Source organism: Mobula hypostoma, chromosome 14, assembly GCF_963921235.1.
Source record: "Mobula hypostoma chromosome 14, sMobHyp1.1, whole genome shotgun sequence".
Lineage (NCBI taxonomy): Eukaryota > Metazoa > Chordata > Chondrichthyes > Myliobatiformes > Myliobatidae > Mobula > Mobula hypostoma.
This window is the reverse complement of record NC_086110.1, coordinates 63790838-63815589: the sequence shown is the minus strand read 5'-3', so window position 1 is coordinate 63815589 and position 24752 is coordinate 63790838. Positions and strand designations below refer to the sequence as shown.

Here is a 24752-nt window from a genome sequence, read left to right as displayed (position 1 = left end):
GGAAGAAGGGCTTGAACGCATAATTATCAATTTGAGGATACGAATGTCATCAACCGTGGCAGGGTTGACACTTTAAGCAACGCCATTAGCGGGGGGCAAGTCATTGGGTATACTTAAAGCGAAGGTTGATAAGTTTTTGGCTAGTAAGTGTGCCACAGGTTAGGGAGAATAGGATTACGAGGGATAATAAATCAGCTATGACGGGCCAAATGGCCTCATTCTGCTTCTATGTCTTATCGTCTAATGATTAACGTGCGGCAGGACTTTGGCTTAAAACATTAAGCCAAACAATTTTTGAAGGAGGGAGATGCAAGTAAATGTCTGAATGGACATTAGTTATTCTGCAATGTCTGATGGACTGAGTCCAAGGAACAGTAACTTCTACCCCGAGGTCAGCTATCACATATTCTGCCCCACTGGCGTAGCACTCCCACCTCTGAGTCGGTAAATTCCATATTCAATCTGGATTAATAGCGCATTGCAGGGCTGGGACGTGCTGCTTTGTCGCAGATGCCCTCTTTAGAGCGACACCCGGAATTTATTCCTTCAGTGAGACATCAAAGATCTCAAGATATTATCTCAAAAATAATACTCCAATGGATTTACCCCTGATATGCCGGAAGCAATTACCTCTCAGTCGACTTTTCTACATACATTGATTGTTTCCATATTAATTTTGATGGACCTCAGTTTGAGCCCCGCTCTTTCTACTTTACAATAGCGAGTACACTTTGAATGTCGTATAGTCAATAGCTACGAACAACATCCACTGATATTGAAAAACGCTATATAAATTCAAGTTTCCCGACTGGCACTTAAATGCAAAACGGGAACGGGACGCTCTTGTACTCGCTGCAAATTTCTGGCCGCTTTTTAGTAATAGTTGTTTAATAGTTTTAAAAAGTAGTAATAATAGGACAATTTCGTGTAAATATGTAAATGCAATAATTGATATCTCAATGTGAGATTATTTCGTGCATATATAAATGCAATATTTGATATCTGAATTATGATGCTATTGTTTAAAAAAAAGCTTCTAATAGTAAAAACTTGTTGTGAGCAGCGGTAGTTCGGATTAATCTCGCCGATGTGATCTACAGTTTGGCGTGTTAACATCAGGGAATAGGGCCCCACGTACGTTGCACATCAATTAACGCTACCCCTCGCATGTAGGGCTATTTGGTGATACGTCATATACTGAATAACTGACAACAATCTCGTTATGCCCACATTAGTACAAAGCCAGACTATATATGATTACAATCAAGTTGGCAAATCTGATAGCAAAGAGATCGGATAGTACCCTAAGTAAAAAAGATCTCCGAACTCTGATTAAGAAACCGAAAACAGAAATTAATCTTTTTCTCCTTTCACTTGCTGACAGTTTTGTTGAGTTAGTTCTAATTCCATAGTAATTTTGCATATGGTATTTGAATTTAACCAATAACGGGAGCAGCAGGGTTGGTGATTGAGATGTACTTTTGAGACTGAGGTGGAATACCAACTTAATTACTGGTCGTAGCAGATCATTGGCTCAAACTCATAACATGTTTATAAACTACTCAGTAGGGTATTTTCTTCAGGTAAGTGATTCATCCCAGACGGCAGTTTTATTGAGGCAGCAACATTCCTGTGTAGACCATGAGATCATAAAACAACTGGAACTGAAAGGAAGCTTGGCTGTAAATGCAGAATTGTTGCATTGGTCAGGGGGTGTTACTTGTCACCCCTTGGGTTCTGCTTTGTGGTTTGGTCTCGGTGCCCAAGGAGAGAACAAAGTAGTTTACCTTACTGCCAGAGTAAACGAGGTTCTTCCGGTTACGAATATGTAACGTTAAATTATTGGGCCCCTTCGGACTGTACTTTCGGTTGCCCCAGCAACGTCTCCTCTGCCCCCCCCCACAAACAAATCCACGAAAGTGCCATTCCGTACTGCAAGTCCTTTCCCCCGAAGCGCACTGCGATCCATCAGGACAACTGCGCGGTGGCAAATGTTACATTTGCTGTTTTATGAGTAATTTTTCCCGCTTCAACTCGCATATCTGTGGAAGTAAATAGCACTCGTGAAAATCAAATCACTTACACTATTCTTCGAACGTTACGTCATTAAGTGGTTATTTTGTTTAAGTAATGTAGGTTGTAAGACTTTCTGTCAAATATGAATGTACCTTTCATATATCATTAGGCATTGCAGCCTAAGTTTGCTGTGACTGTATCTTTCGAAATACCTATTGCGGAATTAGCAGAAAGTAGCAATTGCGGTTCAGGCTGAGATATTATTAAGGTGCCCATACTGTTAGAGACGCGGGAACGATGCTGTATTATGTCAGGCGTCAAAGGCTGTGCTCTCGGAATGTCAGGTGGTCGCATCGACGATTTACAACTTTATAATTAATTTTATTTCGAATCTTAAAACATCTAACCATTAATTGCAGGAGATATCACCTCCCAGCCCTCAATATATTCAATTTTCGTCGAGTTGTGTTTTCTCTCAGGGAAAAAAAATTGTGCCCGCTGGTCCGAATTTATCCGAATTCAAACGTCAAAGACATCTTGATAGCTTTACCTCAAGGCTAGGTGTCAATATGTCCATGCATTACACAATGAATTGGTGTCCGATTATATTACACTCTGTAAGAAGACCGAGTAAATCCAGTTGCAGCAATTAAGCCTATGAATAGTCATTAGTGCCGTTGTCCATGTATGAATACATTAACTTTGATTTAACATGTAATCCTTCTAATCCATTCTGCAACCTGTGCATCCGATTTACCCTTTGAGGTATTGAGTTTTATCTTTCTCGATACTTGAATTGCTTCTCAATGCGTCCCCACTATTTAGTTTCTTATTAGAATTGAACATTTAGGACGGTCCCCCGTTATGTGACTTTGAACACCTAATGCTGTAATTTCGTCCAGAAATACGACTAATATGAAAGTTTCCTTGTAGGAGAGTGCAGACCGTAACTGTCGGGAGACAGTCTCGGCTATTGATTGACCGTGGTAGCCGTTTAGTTTTGCCCTTCAAGTCTGCCGTCCTCTTGGCGAGACGGCGAACGGTTATGTCCGATTTTGCTCTATCATCACGGAGCGTCTAGCTGTTGTGACAGTTAATCCGAATTCCTTCAATGGTATCTCGCAGCGCAAGTGTCTACTAACCCAGAACTCTGATAAACTGTTAAAACTGTGGAAGCTTTCAGCAGGTCCTTGAATTGAAATGTATGTGTCCCCTCTTTTCACGGATGCTGCCCGGCCTACCGATATTTACAAAATACTGGACGAACTCAGCAGATCAGGTAGAATGTGTGGAAATGAATAAACAGTGGACGTATCGGGCCGAAAACCAAAGATCGCGGTCCAAAACATCGACTGTTTATTCTTTTCCATAGATGCTGCCTGACCTGCTGAGTTCCTCCAGCATTTTTGTATGTGTTCGCCTGGATTTCCAACATCTGCAGAATATCTTGTTTTTATGTTTCCAATGATTTTTTTTTGGTTTTATTTCTGATGCCAAACATAGCCAGGGGTCCCCCCGAACCCGTTATGTTAATTGTTAAAAGTGTACTGCAGCAGAGCTGAGAACAGGGAATGCGCGTTGGACACGGTAGGATAGGGAAATGTTTCAGCTACATGAGCACTCGACAACATAAACATCTTGAACTCAAACGAGACGAAAAGTTCGCGCCCTTAGCAACAACCAAGCTGCTAGAGAAACTCCAGCAGCATGCGTGGGCGGGACGGCGTTGTCAATGTTTCGGGGTTTCAGCCCGCAACCTCGATAATTCCCCTCCCTCTACAGATGCTGCTCGACCCGATGAGTTTCTTCAGCAGATTGTTGCTCCAGATTCCCGAGTCTGCATTCTCTCCTGTCTCCAGATTAGTTATTATAATTATGTCGCCTAGTTAATAACATGGCAGGAGGTCAATGTCAATAACAAGGTGCCGGAGCGATATGAGCATACGACTTTTAGAAAGAGGAGCAGACCTTACACTATAGTACAAAATCATGGCCAAACTTTAGTCTCAACACCACTTACTTGCACTGCGTCCATATATCTCTCGATTGATCTAATATCCAGATAAATATCGTGAGTTAACACATACAACATGCTGGAGGAAGTCAGCAGGTAAGGCAGCATCTATGGAAAATAATGAACAGCCGACGTTTCGGAACGAGACTCTTCATCAGGATAGATAAATAATGTTGTTTGCTCCGGTGTAATCGATTATGGAGTCTGCGGGACAAACAATAAAGTGTATAAATTGCAGTCCTAATTTGGATACCCCTATGAATACCAAGATGTACATATGAAAAACAAATCTAATCTTAATCGTAATCTTATTACTGTTACTCCTATTTTTGGTTCCCCAATCTGGAGAACCACCCGTACTTTCTCTGTTTTCTTAAACTCTGTCATGAGTAAGAGAACAGTGAGCGTTTATTCGCCTTTCACTATCACGACCCAAAGTAGACGGATACGCGCAGCAAAAGTTTGGTAAGCGAGGAGGAGACTTTCATTCGGATGACCTTCCAGCAGAAGGACAGTACCTTGCAGCCGCTCTCAGGTAGGAGCGAGCCAAGAGCAAGCAGGGGATTGGAATATGCAAAAAGATGCCGGAAAAGGGCCATCATGAGGCATCCAAACCACCCCGCCCATGGACTACGTGTCCCACTCTCATCAGGGAGGAGGCTAAGTAACATCCACGCCAGGACCACCAGACTGAAAAAAGTTACTTTCCCCGAGCCTTGCTGATCAACGCCTCCACCCATTACTCCATCCCTCCAAAACCCCAATCACCACTACTTTATCATTTCCTGTCAGTTATCTTATGTACAGACACTCCTGTGCCTAGTGTCACTTCAGGGACCTACAATCAGTCTATTTATATATGGTATATTATACATTTAATTATAGTTATTGTGTTTTCAACTGTTCTGTGATCATCTGCTTATTCACAAGCATATTGCCCTCAATCCTCTACTCTGGACGCCATAGGTTGAGGGACTATAAATCAAAACTTTAACCAACTTGACACCCACTCAACATCCCCATCTTTGCTGAGTTATATTGGATTTTGGTCTTCTAATATATTGGATCAACAATCTCATCCCTGTGTTGACAAGGAGGAATTTCTTTAACCAGAAGGCAGTGAATCTATGGAATTTATGGCCGCAGACAGAGATTGACAGGTTCTTGATTAGTTAGGGAGTTACTGGGAGAAAGCAGGAGAATTGGTTTGAGAGAGATAATACATCAGCCTTGTAGAATGGCAGGGCAGATTAGATAGGCAACATAGCCTAATTCTACTCCTTGGTCTTATGGTCTTTTAACTCCATAGTTGGGCAATGCTTTTTTTAAAATATCTTTGTTAGCCTAATATGTGCCACCACTTCATACAATGCTTCCTACTCTGTTCCCTGCCACACACATTAGTAGAGCTCTATGCCCTTCTGATTCCACATCTTTTTGTCATCTGTTCTTTGTAACAGACCTGTACCAGCAATACAAACAAGAAATCTCTCCAGTTGTGTTTGACACGTTTTGTAAATTAATCTCTAATTTTGGTGACAAATAGGAAATTCTTTGTACTGCTGCAGAAATAACTCTTTGGTGGTGGATAGTAACTATATGTGCCGTGAGTGACTATAGGTACTGTGTTTTGTACCTTGGTCCCAGAGGAACAATGTTTTATTTAGCTGCATAGGCGTATATGGTTGAATTACAATAAACAAAGTATTCTATACTATACTATACTATACTATACTATACAGAAAAGTCATGTTTGCATCCTTATAATTTCTGACATTGCCATTGTTCATAAAGTAGACTTTGTAACCTTGATTTGCAGATCTCCTGACAGTATCACTTTTATTGCTCTGGAGTTGCCATTATCCTCAATCTAATAATCCCTATTTTAAAACTGGGTAGCCCACTTCTGCTACAAATCCTGAGCAATATTAACTCAGTATCTGGAGAGCCTCTAATCCTGTAATGAGGTGTGATGGGACAGACACCAGGGCAGGAGCCAAAGTGCCGTACTGATGAATAAGATAGATGCAGGATATGTTATAATGCATTCAAGATGCAGGATCACAAGTAGTTCAGGGAATATGAACCAAAATCCTTAATGTTTCTTCAGCAAGAGATAATTCTGGACAAATGAGCAGTATGTGATTTGAGTCTTCTGAATGAAATGTGTTGAAATAAACCTATCTTGAATTTAGCTATAACCTTGCTTTTAACTAACATCTTTTTGTCTCTTATTTTCATGTTTGTTATTTCAATTTTATTTTAAATTTTATTTTAATGTTTGTACTTTATCCCATTGTAAAGCACTTTGAAAAACATTGTTTGTATGAAAAGTGATCTATAAATAAGTCATTATTATCTTTTTATTTTAAAAATTGAATATTTAGGCATTGCTTTTGTGCAATAATTAGAATTTATTTTCAAGTCATAGCAGAGAACGTACAACAATATAATAATTTGCCATTTGCTTATTATTTATTTTACTAATCTTTTTCCATCTAATTTACATTTTGGTTATAACATCGATAAGAATGCCAAGTAAAGTGTTCTTGCATCTCTGTGTGTTTAGGGCTAGGCAGCAATAATGGCATAATTCTCCACCATAAAGATTCTTTTACATTTTAATAAACTCTTTGGCCTTTTTTCATGTTAATTTGCCCTCTTCAACATCACTAGTATCTCTAATCTCGATAAGAACACAAAATAACCACTAAAAAAAAATATATCTACAGCTAGGATACTTAACTATCAGGTTAAGCATTCAAAGGTAATAAAAACACATTATTGAGTGAGATGTCCTCAGGAGACCGAACGTGGATCATTGTGGGCATTGATCATGCCAGCCAATTCCGGAAAGTTGCCCATTTCCCAATCAAGGCTTTGCTTGAGTGTTTACTAGTTTGCACAGGTAAATAATTTCCAAACTTTGATTATTTTTGTAAGGTATGGTAGATTTTTATTTGCAACCAATGGGATAGCATCATCAAATATGAAAAACACTGGAGGTCTTGGGAGTGAAGAGACACAATACACTTCCTCTAACCTCCAGCCTGCCATCTTATCATTGGCAAGTGTTAATAATGATACTTCTTGCTGCAGTTCCCTTGTGAGCACCCTCAGCAACAAAGCAAAAATCTATAACCACCCTCTGTGGAGAGTGAGAAAAGTATTTTACATCAATTGATTATGTGAAGTCCTTCATTCAGAAGTGAAACGGTCTGCCTTTTTGCAGAAATGGTTTGTTCTTGAATTACAGAGACCCTGTGACATTTGAATTTTCTGTTATAAAGCTTTCATAAATTGTAGCAAGATAATGATGAGTTGGATGTTGGATAAAACACTAAGTCCTTGAAATGTGACACTGGCAGGAAAACTTAAAAATGCACTAAGTAGGTAGATTTTAGCAATGTAACACCAAACAACGAGAAAATACTGCTGTTTGGGGCATTATATCTTAGACAGTTCTATAGATGAATCAAACACCTTACACCATTACTCATTCCACTTGCACAACTTACTTACTTAAGCCCATCACCTCTACTGGGGCATAGGCCACTGACAGCAGCTCTCTGTCCTGGGTCAGACTTTCAGATTTGAAGATCCTTCCTCTCCCGGGGATGAGGTCTTGGAGGATTCTGTTGACGCTTCTGTAGCTCTGGGTTTTTATGGGATGGGTTTCTAGCCCCATACCCAACCCTCTTTTCACAGCCAGGCTTGGGACCTTCCATGGTGGAGTTTCATCTGCACAAGCTTTGCAATACTTTCTCCTTCTGGAAAGAAATAATTTACATTTATGTCGCACCTTTAACAACCCCAGATGTACTGAAGTGTTTACATATATTGTAAAGAGATCAGTGAGGGCAGAACTATCTGATGAAAGATCTCAAAACCTTAAATAGAAGTGTTGCGGGCATTCAGCTGGCCAAGCAGCATCGGTAAAGAGAGGAGCTGTACTAACATTTTAGTTCAATGACCTCTATCATGAAATCTTAATCTGTTCTCCATCTAGACACTGGTAATTCAGCCATGATTTACAACATTTTCCATTACAATCATGACAAGTATTTCTTTCCCCCAATCAAAAATGTTCCTTCTAACAGCAAAACATAATGGACGCTGAAAACTTGAGCTAAAATCAAACATTGCTTGAATTTCTTAGTCAGTCTTGCAACATCTGAAAAGAGAGAAATAGAATCATATTCCCTTCCTATCTGGTTTCCATTTCACCATGGCGCAGACTTTCAGCACTCAAAAACAGCAGAAACACTTTCTGACTAGGGTTATCTTGAAAATAGATTTATTGGCTCTTACTAGTTGCTGACACACGACCCTTCTATCTGATTTACCTGTGACTCAGTTTAAAACTAATTCTGATTCACTTTAGGAGAGAATTTACTCTGAATTTTTCATCTTATTTTCATTAATTTTAATGCTCTATGTGACCACTTCACCAATAAAACACAACTCATTCTGTGCTGGAAGTTGCACTGAAGTGACGTAAAATAATCACAAACATTGTTTGATTAGTCATACGTTAGATTATTTTGTCTTGTTAGAATCAAGTTAGGCCCGATGTAGAGGCCTGTCTCTCTCACAAGAGTTGATATCTGCTATGTATTTGCTGTTACAATATATAAGTATGTTTGTAAAATCTTTATTTGTGGCCTTTACAGATTATATTAATCAAGTTGCAAAGAAACACAGTTCTCAGAACTGCCTTTCATTGTAGATCATGTTTCATTAAGAGGAACTAACCATCTTATAGAAAGTGTCAAAATGTGGTCGTGGAACATTAAGCTTATTCCATCAGGGAGTGTTCTATGTGGCTCAAAAGTGTTTTGAGTGAGTTTCTGATATCATTGGACTTGAATCTGAAGTTTATGGGTTCAAACATCAGGTCAAAATCCAGATTGGACCTTCAGTTCTTTTTCTTCTTAAACCCATCACACTTGGATAAGCTCTCCAGTTCTTCTTCTTGGATACAATAGGGTGTTAGATAGGTACATGGAGCATAGAAAAATAGAGGGCTATACGCTGGGAAAATTCTAAGTAGGTTCTAGAGTAAGGTTACATGGTCAGCACAGCATTGTGGGCCTGTGCTGGAGATTTCTATGTTCTATCACCCCTAGGTGGCAGAGGCTTGCAAGACCCCTCTGTCCTCGGCCAGTCTTTCAAGTTATCCCCAGGTGTAGCCCATCTCCTTGTCTTCTAGGTGAAGATGAGCTTCTGCTTTTTTATTCAGATATAACCTTCGAGTTGCACCACCCAGCGATCCCCCGACCAATTAATTAATTACTAGCTGGTACATCTTTGGACTGTGGGAGGAAACAGGAGCACCCGGAGGGAACCCACGCAGTCATGGGGAGAATGTAGAAACTCCTTACAGGCAGCAGTGGGAATTGAACCCAGGCCGCTAGTACCATGAAGCACTGTGCTAACCACTATGCTACACATGCCACCATTCTGTAGCTCTGGGTTTTTACAGTTTGGGGTTGCTTGCCCCCTGCCCAGCCCTTGTCCCTTTGCACCGCGCTGAAAAAGTGTTGGACTGTCAGGTCTCTGTGTTTTGTATATATGAAAAAGTGTTTGTGGAAGATCTCCGTGCAAATTAAAGAAAGCTAGAGGAATCCTCCGTAAATCATTTCTCCTTCAGTCAAAATTATGGAAACAGATTGGGCTGGAATTTACTGGGGGTTGGGGGGGGGGTTGGAATTGTACAGTGTGAGCAACACATACTATTATTAAGATGTAAATCATTCAGCAATTTGTAGTTGAGAGCAGATACCCTGTGATTTTCAAGTCACAACAAGTTGGCGGGTGATTAGTGTAGCTCCACCATTCATTTTGTTGAAACACCATCCTGCCCTTATCCTCATTGAGAGTTTCACCAAGTTGCTGCACTTGGACATTAATTGCCCATTAAACATGCTGCAGGAAGTTAATCTGGTAATTAATAGTGTTAGTACCCTTTAATGAAGAGATAATTGTTAATGATTGCCAATCAAATTCTCTGGTTCGGAAAGTGAACAATTAAATGTATATTGTCTTATTCCTTCAGGTTGTCAGTTGGTAAAAATTTGAAGCATTTAAAATTTATTATTTTCAGCTAAGTTTTCTTCTCTCCATCTTATTTCTCTTTTTAATCAAATAATCTTAACAGTTTTCTTCCTGTACCTAAATGGCAGAAAATTATTTTACTCAAATTCAATCTCTTATTTTTTTCCCCAGCCCTTTCTCTGTTTATGACTCAATCCATTAATATCATTGGTTAAGGAGACAGACTGTTGGTCCCATAATTCACCAGAGTCCCACATGCCCCGTTACCTTCAACTTCCAGCAACTCACAGGACATTTGAGCTGAATGGTGCAAGAAAATGCCTAACTAATTGGTCAGGCATGATTTTCCATTCTATCGAGTTTCAGCTCATTATCTGCTCATTTGCACAACCCTGTTTGTGGAAAGCTGTCATCTGCAAATTGGCTGCCACATTTGTTAAACTATAACTAGGCTTCAATTGGATGTACATCACAGTGACTTGGGGCATTCTGAGAAGTGGGGCATACTGCGAATCCTTTCTTAAGAAGGATGAAGTGTTGAAATCACTGGAGGATTTTAGCTCTTTTAACGGTGTCTCACAACACTGGCTTTTGCTTTGTTCTATGTATTCATAGCAGAAGAATGATGTTGCTAACTTTCCCAGTATCTAATATGTGGAATGTCACTTCTTCCACTCCACTTGAAAAAAGTAGTGTGCAGTACTGAATAGTGACCGTATATCTCAGCACCTTGTGCAATCAATTTTAGATAAGAAGTGATAACATCTTTTCTGGCGGATCATATCAAGCCAGGTATGAGATAAATAGATTATTACTTGACTAAGTGTTTACCTAATCTTCTTATGCTGCCATTGAAGAGATATTCCTGTGTTGTTAGTGTATATAGTTCTAACAGTGAAAAGTTCATTGACAGCTTCAGACAAGGATGTAAGTTTCATGAGGAGTCACAGAGAGGAAAACTTTACTCGGGTTGAGAATATTCCGGTATCTACACTCATTTTAAAATGGTGAATGAAGTCAAAGATGGAGAGACTAAGAAGGGGTTTAGATCCTGGATATTAGTGGGAGATCTGTAACTGGTGATGATGCCCTTGAGCTATGGAGAGGCAAAATTAATGTAGGGATTTGCAGCTCATTATTTTCCCGTGATTTCTGCTGGGCATATGCGTGCATGATATTTTAATTAATTCTTGGAAAGACCAACATTTATGGCCCATCCCTAGTTGCCGATTTGAAACGATAGAGTGGTTTTCTGTATCAATGCAAATATACTGCAGTTACTGTAAATCAGAAATTGTAACATAGCAGGAAATATTCAGGCAGCATCTGCAAAGGGAGAAGATGTTCACTTCTCAGTTTTTTTTAGCAAGTGCCAAAGCAAGTAAGACTAGTGAATGTGAACCCGTTGTAGTTTTATCACAGGTAGCAGATCAACTGTCACTTTTGTAACAGCTTTACAAATGAATTCTAATTTTCAAGCTGCTTAGATTGGATTCAATGGGAAGGAATTATGAACTGAGACCCCAACTTCTAGGTTGCTTAGGCGGTAACTCTAGGAGCAAAGTCAGGATCAGGTTTAATATCACTGGCATATGTCGTAAATACTACATGTAGTAAATATTTTGTTTGAATTTCAACCAATAAATTTCATTAGATCTTCTACACATAATAACAATCTAATCCTTTGCAACACACACACACACAATGCTGAAGGAACACAGCAGATGAGGCAGCATCTACAGAGAGGAATTAACGGTCGGTGTTTCAGGTCGAGGCTGAAATCACCGGGATTTTGAATTCTTCGTTGTGCTTGTTGTATAACAAGTGTCAGGATGCACCTTGGATTACAACCACTCAGTGTGACCACATGGGGCGGTCGGCTTTAACTCACTGCCAATTTGGTAATGCTAATGCCTCAGCAGAAGTCTGAGCTTTCAAAGGAAGAGCAAACAAGGAGAAGAAAAAAAAAGTCTCCGGTACTTATTTTTTGTTGGGGCGAGGCGAGCGAGCAGAGTATTTGTTTCTCAATCCTATATTTGTACTTCTGTGCCTGTAAAATTCAAATTAGAGACCAGATTCCAGTAACTACGCCCGCAAGATTCTGCACATCAACACATTGTGGGCGGGCGTTACTGAACACAGTGCTTTAGGAACAAATCCTTAAAGTAACCTCTCTGATCCTAACTGTGAGAAACTTTCATCAAGCACTCATTCTGACCTATTGGAGAATCGGGAGGGTATTTTTGCCTCTTTGCTCCATGAATCTAGTAACTTCCTTCAGTGACCTTGCTTCGTCACTGTGGTAAGCACCTAAATACGAGGGTTTATTAGCTCTCTTACAAAGTTCCCATTAGAAAGTCGGGCAAGGTTTTTACCAGCATCCGCTGTGGGCTGTTGATCTGAAACTAACCCCCCACAACCACCACCCCCCACTCCGTGTTTTGCATATAGGAAATACAGCAGTGACTCACTCATCGCTGAAGTCTCAGTATCAGAAACAAAGCAACCATACAATCACAAGAGCAGTCAAGGAAAAAGCCGGTTGACCCAGTGCAACTGTTCCAGATTTAAATGTGCCTATCCTCACCATGCCCGGATACCTATATTCACCCCACATTCTCATCACTGCCTACTCCCCATATTCTACCACCCTCCTATCCATTAAGGTCAATTTACAGTGGCTAAGTAACCTATCAATCTGCAAGCCTTTGGGATGTGGGAGAAAACCCATTCAGTCACAGGTAGAACATGCAAAATCCACACAGATGGCACCCCAAGTGATGATTACCAATGTGCGCAACTGGAACAACTGGAAAGGAAAGCGCAATCACATACTAATAAGCAAATATGACCCTCTTTGCACTCTCTGCTCTGCACTCCACTGAATCATGGTAACACACATACAAGTTGCTGGTGAATGCAGCAGGCTGGGCAGCATCTCTAGGAAGAGGTACAGTCGCTGTTTCGGGCCGAGACCCTTCGTCAGGACTAACTGAAAGAAGAGATAGTAAGGGATTTGAAAGTGGGAGGGGGAGGGGGAGATTGGAAATGATAGGAGAAGGCAGGAGTAGGGAAGGGATGGAGCTAAGAGCTGGGAAGTTGATTGGCAAAAGGGATATGAGAGGATCATGGGATGGACAGGAGGCCTGATGTGGCCTTCTATATATTGGTGAGACCCGACGCAGGCTGGGAGACCGTTTCGCTGAACACCTAAGCTCTGTCTGCGAGAGAAAGCAGGATCTCCCAGTGGCCACACATTTTAATTCCGTGTCCCATTCCCATTGTGATATGTCTATCCACGGCCTCCTCTACTGTCAAGATGAAGACACATTCAGGTTGGAGGAACAACACCTTATATTCCGTCTGGATAGCCTTCAACCTGATGGCATGAACATTGACTTCTCAAACTTCCGCTAATGCCCCACCTCCCCTTCGTACCCCATCCCTTATTTATTTATCTTTTATTATATATATTTTTTCTTTCTCTCTCCTTTTTCTCCCTCTGTCTCTCTCACTATACTCCTTACCCATCCTCTGGGCTTCTCTCCTCCCCCTTTCTTTCTCCTTAGGCGTCCCGTCCCATGATCCTCTCATATCCCTTTTGCCAATCAACTTTCCAGCGCTTAGCTCCATCCCTCCCCCTCCTGTCTTCTCCTATCATCTTGGATCCCCCTCCCCCTCCCACTTTCAAATCTCTTACTAGCTCTTCTTTCAGTTAGTCCTGACGAAGGGTCTCGGTCCGAAACGTCGACTGTACCTCTTCCTATAGATGCTGCCTGGCCTGCTTCATTCATCAGCAATTTTTATGTGCATTGCTTGAAATTCCAGCATCTGCAGATTTCCTCCTGTTTGCATTACTAAACCATGGTGCCAGTTCCAGCCCATCTCATAAAAGAGAATAAAGTTAATGATTCAATTGCCACTCATGTCTTGCAGTGTATCTACTGTGGGTCTTTGTATAACAAACTTTTTGGAGCTAGTTAGTTATACTTCAGTCTCATTGCAAAGAATTAGTCAGAAAAAAATCAAGCCTGACTCTTTAGTGCCATACTGAGAGGAGTGTGCTGTGTTGTAGATTTCAGATGTAATATTAGAGCAAGAACTCATTTGTTCTTGCAAGTGAGTGAAAATTACCATAGAAGTTAATCTTAATTGCCTGGCCAGTGTTTATCACTCCATCAATAGAAACATAGAGATGTAGAGCACAAAAATATGCCCTTCGGCCCATCTATTCCATACCTACTCCCATTGACCTGCACCGGGACCATAGCCCTCCATACCCCTACTATCCATGTACCTATCCAAACTTTGCTTAAATGCTGAAATTGAGCTCGCATGCACCACTTGTGCTGGCAGCTCATTCCACACTCTCACAACCCTCTGAGTGAAGAAGTTTCCCCTAATGTTCCCCTTAAACTTTTCACCTTTCACCCTTAACCCATGACTTCTGGTTGTCGTCCCACCCAACCTCAGTAGATAAAGCCTGCTTGCACTTACCCTATCTGTACCCCTCATAATTTTGTATACCTCCATCAACTTTCCCCTCAACCTTCTACGTTCTTAGGAATGAAGTCCTATGTTATTCAACAAGAACATTTTCTGGTTAGAAGCTTTATCTGGAAGCCTTCTCTACCAAGATTTACAAGTACGTTTCCTACATTACACAAGTTATTACACAAATTTAAAAAAAATCATTGCCTGTAAAACCTAAAGGTGTTGTAAAGTAATTTTTTCATTAGTAGTAATTTATTTCAGTGAGGGCTAATAAATTGAAACATCAATGGTCTTTCATCATCCACAGATGCTGCCTAACCCGAGTATTTCAAATGTTTACTTTTTTTTCAGGTTTTCCAGTATCTGCTGCATTTTATTTGTGTCAATCATTTTTGTAGAATTACCTTCTAATCTATCTGTTGTGAACATGAATTTAAGGTTGATAGAAAACAGGAATTTTTATTCTGATGCAGAAGGGTGAAATATTTTGAGTGCGGATGCAGGCAAGTTGAGCAGAGGAAGCTTTCCACTGTGTATAACTAATACCTGGTATCACTTGACATTAATACAGGAAGTCCAAAATGGAAATTATTCCATTCAATAGCGTAAACATCCTTACCTTAACGTGCAGAGTATAAACCTACAAAAGTGAAGGAAGATCTAAATAAATATTGCAAGGAAATGTACTCAATGCATCTGTTTTGCAAGATATATTATTTGAATTTTAGAATATAGAGAGAGAAAATGGGATTTAAGTAAATGACTATAAGTGAAACAAGCTCAGCATCTTCACATAAATACTGCCCTCACATGTTGATACATAATTCGTAATTTGCAGAAGCATTGTGCAACCTAATCATTACTGAAGTTAAAAAACATATAAATTTTGAAAAGGAGGAGAGCAGGGGAAATGACCTTTTGTTTTCTTTGCACGTAATACCTAACAATTTCGATTATTCATTTGAGCCAATGTGTGATTTCCTTTTAATAGGAATTTCCATTTGCGTGTGCAAATAATCCATCTGCACACTGTTCCTACAAGGTAAGGCAGGAAAAAGGTCATTTCAATTCTGCCAGATTTTTTAGGGAAATAACGGTCTTCAACTGGTCAGTATTACATTTTATTGGGCATCTTTGTTAGCCAGATCAGACTGGTAATTGCAGCCTTTTGGTTTATGAATTAATGGCCTTTCAAAGCTGAAAATCCTTCCTATCAAGTTACTGATTTTACAACTCATACAGTTCCATCTGAGTTAAAATAAAATCAAGGAGTAATATAGCATTCTACCTGTGGGAGCTACACATCTGGACAATCTTACAAATAAGTTTGTGACTGAACATAGACCAGTATGGCACAGGTGTAGGCCTTTCAGCCCACGATACTGTGCTAAACTAATCAAGCTAATGACACCTAATTAAAGTTACCCCTTCAAGTTGTACATGGTCCATTTTCCTCCACGCACTGCATAATCATGTGCCTATCCATTAAATGCCTTTGTCATATCTACCACTGCCACAACCACTGACAGTGCAGTCCAGGCACCGACCGTTTCTGAGCAAAAAAATTTTGCCCGCACGTCTCTTTTAAACTTCCCCCTTTTCATTTTAAATACACGCCCTTCAGTATTAGACATTTTGACTTTGGGGAAAAAAGATAATATTTGACTACTGTATCTCTGCCTCTCATAATTTTATAAACTTCTATCAGGTTTCCTCTCAGCCTCCGCCACTACAGAGGAAACATTAGTTTGTTCGACCTAATCTTTTTGCACATACCTGCTAATCCAAGCAGCATCCTTGCAAACCCCTTCTGCACACTCTGCAAAGTTTCCACATTCTTCCTATTATGAGGTGACCAGAATTGAATGCAATACTCCAGACACGGCTTAACCAGCTTTACAGAGCGGGAACTTGATTTCCTGATTGTTGAACTCAATGTCTCGACTAATAAACACAAATATTCCATGTTCTTTCTTCACCACTTTATCAACCTGCGCAGCCAAGTCACTGAATTACTAAGGCCAAATCATTAGTTTAGTAAAATTGTCACACATCAAAAATCACGCTGAAAAGTTGTTATAATTTTGATTTTGAGGCACATACTTGGGAGGTATTGCTGTATTTTTTTTGTCAATTTGAACTGCACTATAAAACACAAAAGGGAAAAGATGTAAAGAATGAAAATCAAATTTAACTTTATTCGGTAAACAGCGGGACAACAATGGCGTATCAGGCAATGTGGTTGAGACCACAACCTTACACTATTAGCTTTTATGTCATGCAGAAAAAACTACTGACATTTTAATCAGCGAAAGAGTCCACTTTCCAATACCTTGTGTTTGTCCTTTGCAAACTAATCTTACTACAGTGCATAGTGTGTTTACATGTCCTATTAATTCTTTTATTCAGTTTTTAATGTAAAAGGGATAGAAATAGATGAGTTTCTACCACTTCCTGCAAAAAAAACAGTTTGTGCTGCAACTCAACATCAAGGTGTTACTTCTACTCTCCCTCTTTATGCTTTTTAATCTCCATTTCATATTAATGGCTCGCTGTCATTGACTTCACCATTACAGGAAATAAGTTACTCCCCAAATGATCTGATCTCCGGGTCTCTGCTGATCGTGGTATGAGGCCGTATGGTAACTTTAAACTGAGGATTGGGAGATGCAGGAAGGTGTTAAAGCTAAAAGAGAGTAAAATTTATCTCCAAGAAGAAATGGAGATAAGATCTGCAAATCTCATGTCGAATGCCGGAGGTTCTCTGAGTATCCCACCAGACTTCTGTGACCCGGGTAATTGCAGAGTGCTACAAATTGACAAGGGAAGAAGAGGGGAAAAAAAAGACATTCATGTGTATCCCAAGGGGTAAGGGGTGGGGAAGTGGAAGGGGATGGTGAGGAGAGATAGGGTGTGGTAGCAGGTGTGCGTGTGTGTGTACTAATTGTAATGGACTCTCTGTAATCTGCTGGTATAAGTTACAGAAAAATAGATTTGGCAAAGTAGAAACTCAGAGAAGCACTTAGAAGTATTTATTCATTCATTCATTTATTTGCTTGTTGTTTGTTTCTTTATTATTTATTTAGAGCAGGGGTTCCCAGTCTGGTGTCCACGGACCCCTCAGTTAATGGTAGGGGGACCATGGCATCAAAGGGTTGGGAACACTTGATTTAGAGATAGAGCACCAGACAGGCACTTCTAACCTAACAAGCTGCAAGGTCCTATAACCCAGCTACTTAACGCTAGCCTAATCGCAGCACAATTTGCATTGATTAATTAACCCACTACCGATACATCTTTGGCTTGTGGGAGGAAACTGGAGCACCCCGGGGGAAAACCTACACGTTCACGGTGAGAACGTACAGAGACCTTACAGACAGTGTCAGAATTGAACTCCCAGCTCCGAAGCGCCTCGAGCTGTAATGGCGTCACACTAATCGCTTCTCTATCGTGGTGCCCTATTTATCTTTATTTTAAAAAAATTTGTATAGTTTGCTTTCTTTTTGCACCTTGGTTGTTTGTCGGTCTTTGTGTGTAGTTTTTCATTGATGCTATTGTACTTCTTTGTTCTATTGTGAATGCCCACAAGAAAAGGAATCTCGGGGGAGTATATGGTGACATATATGTCCTTTGATAATAAATTTACTTTGAACTTTGAACTTAAGTTCACTTTGTTTTTGTTCTCCTAAGTCTATCTGAGTAGAATTCCATTAGACCAGGGTCCCAACATGGGGTCCACCAACTCCTTGGTTAATGGTAAGGGTCCGTAGCATGAAACTTGGCACTAGAGCATCATGACAATGGTGATAATCTGTTTTCGGAAGGAGCATCCAAGGATTTCAGGGAATTATATGAAGAATTGGGCAGAAATCAGATGGAAGAAAGCTATGATACACAAAGAGCAGAAAGATAGACTGTTAAATGCCCGTAATGGGCTCCTTTACTTTTGCCAACCACATGAATTCAAGTCTCTTTAGTCCAGGATAACGTGATTGAAAGAGCTAGAATTGCTTTGGGTTTAGGCAAAGCAGAAACTGAAGACTGGTGTTGGTAAGGGTGAGGAATTTGACAACACTAGTTCTAATATGATAGTAAGTGGAGAAGGAATAAAACCACACTGATTTAAATTGGAAAGGCACTTGTTTCATTCACGGACATGCGTCTTTCAAAAGGCTTGAGTTCAATGAAAGGAAGGAAGTAGAAGAGGGCTACCTTGTGTGTTCTAATACAGCTCTGGGTGAACATTCATCACGGAGCTCTGTTTGGAAAAAATGGAGAGGCTTTTGTGAAAATTGAGCTAAACTGTGAATTCACAATCAGTGAAGCATATTCTGAACGACAAAAGCCAATTTCACTATTGGGATTCTCAGGGACGGTTTCTCCCCCTCCACCGTCAGATAATAATCTATGAACACTACTTTGCTATTAGGATGCACACAAAATGCCAGAGGAACTCAGCAGGTCAGGGAGCATCAATGGAAACAGTCAACATCTCGGGCCAAGACCATTTTTTTAGGATTGAAAAGGAAGGGGAAAGATGCCAGAACAAAAAGGTGGGGGGGGGGGAGAGGGTGGGGGTAGGGGGAAGGAGAATAACTGGAAAGTGATAGGTGAAGCCAGGTGGGTGGGAAAAGTAAAGGGCTGGAGATGAAGGAATCTGATACGAGAGGAGAGTGGACCATAGGGAAGGAGACAGGGACCCATGGAGGAGGTGATAGGTAATAGTGAAGAGGTAAGAGACCAGAGTGGGGAATAGAAGAAGAAGGGAGGGGAGGAATTTTTTTTTACTGGATAATGATATTCATGCTATCATATTGGAGGCTACCCAGATGGAATATAAGGTGTTGCTCCCCGACCCTGAGGGTAAGAGGAGACCATGAACCAACATGTCATAATGGGATTGGGAATCAGAATTAAAATATTTGTCCATTACTATTACTCTTTACTTATTTTATAATTTACAGTTATTTCACTGTATGTCTTTGCATTGTGCTGCTGCTACGAAACAAAAAAAGTACACGTTATATAATACAGTGATAATAAACAGAATGTGGAATATAGAACACTACAACATTGTACAGGGTTCTCAGCTCACAATGTTGTGCCAACATTTTAACCTACTTGAAGATCAATCTAACCCTTCGCTCCTATATCGCTCTCCATTTTACCATCATCCTTGTGCCCATCTAAGAGCTTATTCACTGTCCCTAACACAACAGCCTCTAATACCACTCCTGGCACAGCATTCCACACACCTACCATTCTCCCTGTATAAAAAAATTACATCTAACATCCTCCGTATTCTTTCCTCCAATCGCCTTAAAATTATGCCCGTTCTATTAGCCATTTTTGCCCTGGAGAAAAGTTTCTGGCTGTCTACTCTATCTATGCATCTTAATATCTTTCACACCTCTACTAAGACACCTCTCCTCCTCCTTTGCTCCAAAGAGAAAAGCCTTCAGTTTCGCAACCTATCGTCATGAGATAAATTCTCTAATCCAGGCAGCATCCTGGTAAATCTCCTCTGCACCCTCTTTAAAACTCCCACATCCTTCCTATAATGAGGCAAACGGAAGTGAACACAATATTCCAAGTGAGGTCTAACCAGAATTTACCTCATAGTTCTTGAACACAATCCCCAACTAATGAAGGCTAATATACAATTTGCCTATTTAAAAACTCTATCAAATTGTGTGGCTACTTTGAATGATCTGCGGATGTGGACACCAAGATCCCTCTGTTCCTCCACACTGCCAAGAATCCTGTCATTAACTCTGTTTTCTGCCTTCAAATTCAACCTTCAGAACTAAAGATGATTCTGACTGAATTCAGTGGCATTCCTACCAGCTATGGGTTATGAATTCAGATGTCCATGGAATTCAATTTTCCACCTGCTGTAGCCAAAATTATCATGGAATAATGGTAATTATCAACCCATTTTTTTTCTGGCAAAGAAACACCTTTGCTAAGCAGGGATTGTGAAATCAGCTCCGCTGTAAATCTCTCAAGAAATATAGAGGGAAGACCATGTGATCGCCTTTAATGTTGGAATGGGAGATGCAGGAAGGTATTCTGAGTAATAAAGAATAAAATTCCCTTCCATATCCTACTTCCAAGAATAAATGGAGAGAAACTCCACAGGGGTCAGTTTAAATGTAGAAGAACCCCAGTGCATCCCAGACTTCTGGGTCATGTGTAATTGCTGAATGCTACAAACCAACAAGGGATGAAGTGAACAAAGAATAATTAGAGAGGGACCAGGAAGAAAAATATTTTCTCTCACTGTGAAGGAAAGGAAGGTAATCAACTGTCAGAGAAAATGAATCCTGTAAAGGATTTCATAGCGTTGACACTGAACAAATCCCAATTCCCAGCATTGCAAAAAAGAATAATCAAAGTTATTAATAATATTTTATGTAAGACCTTAGGCACATATTAGAGTTGGACAAGCTCTATAAGTCAGTAAAAACAAGAGAATGGAAATTTAAAGAACAATGACCTAAGCTTTGCAATATCTTCCAATACAGTAAATGTTCAACTAAATCATAAAATTGTGCATTTAGTCAGAGGACATTTGGCCCATCAAGTTTATGCTACCTATAAGAGGAGCAATTTCTATTTCCCATATGGAAACATAGAATTGTAGCAGAGCTGCCAAAACTTACAATGGGGTATGCCCTTAGTTCACTGCAGCTGAGAGTCAAATAAGAATAAGCCATTGTGATTGATAAGAGATTTGATAGAGGTATACAAAATTATGAGGGGTATAGATAGGGTAAATCCGAGCAGGCTTTTTCCACTGGAGCTGGGTGGGACTACAACCAGAGGAAAGTTGAAAAGTTTAAGAGGAACCAAAGGGTAAACTCCTTTTGTGAGAGTGTAGATCTAGCCACTGGGGCAATTGGTGCATGAGAGCTTGATTTCAACGTTTAAGAGAAGTTTGTACAGGTACATGGATTGTTGGGGCGTGGAGGGCTATGGGCCCAGTGCAGGATGATGGGAGTAGGTAGTTTAAATGGTTCTGCGCAGACTTGATGGACCGAAGGGCGTGCATCTGTGTTGTATTTTTCTATGATTAAGTAGGAAGAGATCAAGAAGATGAGAATAGGAGATGAATTGCTATGAACTCTAAAGCTAAATTCATGGCTGAATGAACATAACCAATTTAAATAACAACATAAATACAAAATAAAAAGAAGCAGGAGTAGGTTTCTTTTTATCTTTCCAATATCACCACCATTCAATAAGATCATGGCTGAATTCTTACCGCTGCAAAACTGATCCCAAATTCCTTGATTCCCTTACCACTCAATCTTTTTGTTGAAAATGGTTTGCAAATGAGTTTCCACAGCTGTTTTGAGCGGAACATTCTCCACCTTTTGGTGAAGACATTTTTTCTCATCCCCTGAAAGGCTGATTCCTTATTTTATATATAGGTCCAATCTGCTTAATATCTCCTTTGCTGAACTTTGCGCACAGCAATATCCTCAAGTAGGGAGAGCCAACTCGTGCGTAATATGCCAAAAGCAGTCTCAAGAAAACCCCACATAATTTCTGTAAGACATTTTTATGTTGTAGTTAAATCTTTTCATGATAAGGAGCAACTTGCCATGCATTTTTCCAACTGCTTGGTTTACCTTCACATTCATCTTCAATGATTCTTGTAGTAGAAGCGCACCCAGTTGTCTCAGAAATGTTAGTCGTTACTTGTAAGCTGTATAATGTAATTTCTCATTCTACCATAGTTAATTCATGTTGTATACATCTGTAGTTCACTTTGCTTAGATTCACTACCTTTGCTTCAAATGAAACTAAATCACACTCAATCTGTATATTATATTCTATAAAATTATGATCACTCCATTAAAAAAGCCCCTTAACTGCCTTTGATAACGGTGCGATCCTAGATCAAAAACATCTGATTCTTTGATGGTTTTTCAATATACAATTTACATGTTGCAATTAAACATTGTAAACCTCAAGGTTTTGTTTCTAATTTGGCCTGAGATGGTGAACTTTTATATATAAAAAAAAATGACACTAACTTTGATTTCCAGAAAACCTTTGTAACAAGAGTTTGTTTTGCTTCTAACCTTCAACGTGCCCTTTGGGTGTTTTCATTTCAATCAATTTTGATTTGGTTTTGCTTCAGCTCTAGATCTTTTCCCGAGGCAAGTTGTTGGAAGGCTTCCAAGAGCATGTGCCAGATAGATGGTATTCTAGTTCATTGGGAGAATCAGTCAACATGTAGAAGTATACTGAAAGAAAGAAAGAGGAAATGAACAAATGATAGTAAGATGTACGGGTGAAACACTTATCATTAAGGACTTGCTACAACACATTGACGTAACAAGTAATTTTGCAATTTTCATCACATCATCGTATAATAAGTGCAGTAAATATTTTCCACCCAGCAAAGTCCAATTAAAAAAACAATGAGATAATGATCCAAAAGCTAAGCCCCCCTAAGCCTGTGTGCTTAGCCCCCTGCTCTACTCGTTTTAAACTTACGACTGTGAGGCTTCACAGCCGTATTTAAGTTTGATGATGACCACCACTGTTGTTGGCCTAATCAGAGGTGGTAACAGATCAACATATAGAAGAGATTTTAATTTCCTTGGCATTATCACCTTGGAGGACCTGTCCTGGGTCCAGCACGTAAGTGCAATTACCAAGAAAACATGGCAGCGCCTCTACTTTCTTAGAAGTTTATGAAGATTCACATGACATCTAAAACTTTGGCAGACCTCTGTAGATCCGACATTGGCCGCATCATGGCCTGGTATGGAAACATCAATGCCCTTAAATGGAAAATCCTAGAAAAAGTAGTGGATATAGCCCAGTTCAGCATAGGTAACGCCCTCCTCCACATTGAGCACATCTACATGGAGCGCTGTTGCAGGAAGGCAGCATCCATCCTCAAGGACCCCAGTCACCCAGGCCATGCTCTCTTCTCATTGCTGCCGTCAAGAAAAAGGTACAAGACCCTCAAAACCCACACCACTAAGTTCAGGCTCTTGAACCAGAGGATTAATTTCACTCAACTTCACTCATCCCATCATTGAACTGTTCCCACGACCTATGGACTCACTTTCGAGGACTCTTCACCTCTTGTTCTTGATATGTTTTGCTTATTTATTCTTCGTTATTATTTTTTTCTCTTTCATATTTATACAGTTTGTTGTCCTTTGCACATTGGTTGTTAGTCTGCCTTGTTGGGTGTGGTCTTTCATTGATTCTATTGTTTCTGGGATTTACTGTGTATGCCCACAAGAAAATGAATCTCTGGGTTGTATATGGTGACATATATGTACTTTGAGAATAAATTTACTTTGAACGTTGAAAAATCTGCTCTTAAATATTTTTGTTATTGAGGGATATGTATAGGTCAGAATATTGGGCAGAATTTTCCTGTTTTGGATTGGATAATGCCTTTGGGACTTTAGGAGGTATATAGAAGCCATATGTTCCCCACACCAGGTTCAGGAATAGTTATTACCCTTTCACCATCAGGCACCTGAACTGGCATGGATAACTTCAAGCACCACTATCGTGAACTGATTCTATGACCTGCAGACTCACTTTCAAGGACCCTTTAAAACTCATGTTCTCAAGTGTTATTTTATTATTTTGCACAGTCTGTCTTCTTTTGCACATTTGTTATTTGTCAGTCTCTCTATGTTTATGTATAGTTTTTTTTTTGTAAATTCTATTGTATTTCTTTTTTCCCTGCAAATGGCAGCAAAAATGTATCTCAACATAGTATATGGTAACATATACGTACTTTGATAATGCATTTACTTTGAACTTTGAGACCAGGTGGGGCCTCATTTTAACCTCTCAGCCATAAATCAGAATCCATGGTTGAAAATTTTTATTTTGACACACCTCTAGAGGCTGGATTATGATAGAAGTCTCAAAGCTTCCTTGACAAAAATATCAATGGCAGGAATAATGTTGCAAGATCACCTGCACGTTGGTAATTCAAATACCAGGTGGAGGGAATACAGTCTGTTACAATTAGGCTGAAGATCAAAAAGGCACTGTGGGTTGGAAATTGACCAGGGCATAGTTACATGCAGAGGGGGCATGCCCTGGAGGAGGGGAACCCATCCCAGCTCAGGGAGAGGCTTGCCTATTTTCTCGTGCAAATATATTTTGGAGATATTTA

At 39.9% G+C, this 24752-nt stretch overlaps 1 protein-coding gene and 1 long non-coding RNA gene across 3 annotated transcripts in view; one reads left to right on the top strand and one right to left on the bottom strand.

Annotated features, from left to right (window-relative positions):
- Window positions 1-24752, top strand: part of LOC134356328 (transcription factor Maf-like) — a 505243-nt gene that overhangs the window by 16540 nt on the left and 463951 nt on the right. The window lies entirely within an intron of this gene.
- On the bottom strand, window positions 4035-22820 carry LOC134356330 (uncharacterized). Its single transcript, XR_010020335.1, has 3 exons — window positions 22675-22820; window positions 7553-7800; window positions 4035-4234 (listed from the first exon to the last, which is right to left on the bottom strand). It is a non-coding gene; the product is annotated as an uncharacterized LOC134356330 (long non-coding RNA).